Here is a 2,574-nt window from a genome sequence, read left to right as displayed (position 1 = left end):
CTATCTCTCTCTCTCTCTCCCTTCCTCCCTCCTCTCTCTCTCCCTCTTTTTCACTTTTCTCTTCCTTCTCTTTCCTATCCTTTTCATTACTTTATTCCCGCCTTTCATTTAATTCCCGCGTGAAATTTTATGCGGAATTATTTCAAGAGAAGAAAAATTTTAATTCACATTATTTTTCCAATATCTTTGTATGAAGAAGAGAGGGAGAGAGAAAGTGTAGCAAAATTTCGAATATGAGAAAGTGAAATGAACGAAAAAGATTAGTGAAATTGAAATTTCTAAAGAATGATGATAAAAGAAGAGAAGAGGAAGGAAAAAAAGTTTCAATTATATCATACAAATTATTTCTCTCCCTTTCTCTTTCTCTTTTTCATTCTCTTTTTCTTCTTATTATTATAGATTTTATATGATTGTAAAGAGGAAGAAAAGTGGATGATTTTATTTTTTGTTAAATTCTTTGAAATGAATAATAATATGAACGAAAGAGAAACTGAATTGATGGGAGAGAAACGAAATGAATTTGGGAAAAAAAAAAAATTGTGTCAAAATTTCATTCAATTATTTACACAACTTTGAATACATATTACATTTAATTTTTCTTTATTGATTTATATTTAAAATTTCATTCTTTTTTTTTGTGTTTAAAAATTTTCCTTTTTTAAATTTTTGTTACTTTTACAAATATTACTATTTAATAATAATGAATATAAAATGTATAATTTGTGATATTTCCTTCGCCTCTTTCTTTCTTTTTTTAAAAGAAATAAAATAATGAATAAAAAAAAAAGAACATGGAAAAAAGGAGAAGAAGGAAATAACTTTTCCGAATCAAATCATTTCAAATGATGAATTTGAATTAAGACGTTATACTTTTTGATGACGTAAACATTTCTGCTAATGTCATCAAAAAGAAAAAAAAAAGTGTCATTTGATGACTTTTTTCATATTCTTTTCCTTCCTAACATTTATATAAATTTTACACGTAAATATACGTGATGAAAACAAAATATTAAAAACAACTGGAATTTTTTTTTTTTAAAAACTTTCTTTTTGAAAGTTCCATTTATCAAGAGAATAATGAATAATTATTTTAAGTAATGAGAAAATTCAAACTTAATGGAAAATAAAATTTTCAATAAATTTACCCGATTTGTTGATAATAATGAAACAATAATTAATCTTTCTTTTAATTATTCACTATTTTGTAATCCATCTTTTTCCTTCGTATTTTTTTCTTCTCTCTCTCTCTCTCTCTCCTATTTCAACGATAATGAGAAGTCTTACATTTTAAAATTTGAAGTATTCCACAATCTATCCATGTATATATCCACATCTCATACGCGTACACGTACGTCGCACATGTACGTCACACACCGATCACACAACGACGTTACCTGTACATTACATACGCGTCACATACAAGCACGCCATATAAACACACATATATACATATATGCACGTTACATACACATCACATACATGTTAGATGCACGTACGTCACATCCACACAAAAATGTCACATGCATATGCGACATTCACGTACGCCACATACATACACATACAGTACATACAAAGACGTCACATGCATACATACGCCACTTACGTAAACAAGCTAAATTTGATGGGTAAGAATTCCTTAAGGGCAATTTTTACATTTATCTTTTTCCATTTGCATTTAAAATGCATGCAATTTCAATCGATATAGTCGTATAATAATTATTCAATGAAATGGAAATGATATACAAAATGAATGATTTTTTATTAATTATGGTCTTTGATAAGTGAAAGGACAAAAAAGTGACAAATTTGAAATTTGCATTTTTTTTTCATCTTTTCCTTTTTTATTTCATTCTCCACATAATTGCAAAAAAAGAAAAAAAAATTGCACATTGTAAGCGGAGCAAAGAAAAGGAACGAAAATTGATTGATAAAGCCTTAAAAAAAAAAAAAAAAACTAATGAATTTGTTTAATTAGCTCAATTTGAAAATTTAATAAAATTTATAAAGTACCTCTATTGTGTCGCTTGTCTAAAATGTTTTGTATTTGCTATTTACTAAATACGAATAAGTGAATTACTTTTAATAGACATACTTATGATTAATTGCATGATTATATTCAAATTAGATTAAATTTCAAAGTTCTTTTTCTTTTGAATGTCTTTTTTTTCCATGCTTTAAAATATTAATTCATTCTTCTTTCAACATTTATTTTAAAGTATAATTCAAAATAGCTATGATTATAATTTACTTTCATTTTTAAATTGATCAGAGTTTAAAATTAGAATGAATAAGTAGGTAGAGTTTAAAGATTAAAGATTAGTTAGTTTTTTTTTTCATTTTCCAATTTTCAATCATTGATTATTGCTAATTTGTAAAAAAATTTTGCGATGAGAGTTCGTAATTTTTCTCTTTCCTTCTCTTTCTCTCTCCCTCCATCTCTCTTTCTATCATTCTCTTTTTATTTATAAGAGGCAACGAACAATTTGCTTTCCACTTTTTTTTTATTTTTATTTTTTGTTAATTTCATTTCAATCCATCATCTACTTATCAATTTCTGGCTTTTTTTCTTTTCTT

Source organism: Loa loa, assembly GCF_000183805.2.
Source record: "Loa loa unplaced genomic scaffold supercont3.39, whole genome shotgun sequence".
Lineage (NCBI taxonomy): Eukaryota > Metazoa > Nematoda > Chromadorea > Rhabditida > Onchocercidae > Loa > Loa loa.
This window is presented reverse-complemented; position numbering follows the sequence as displayed.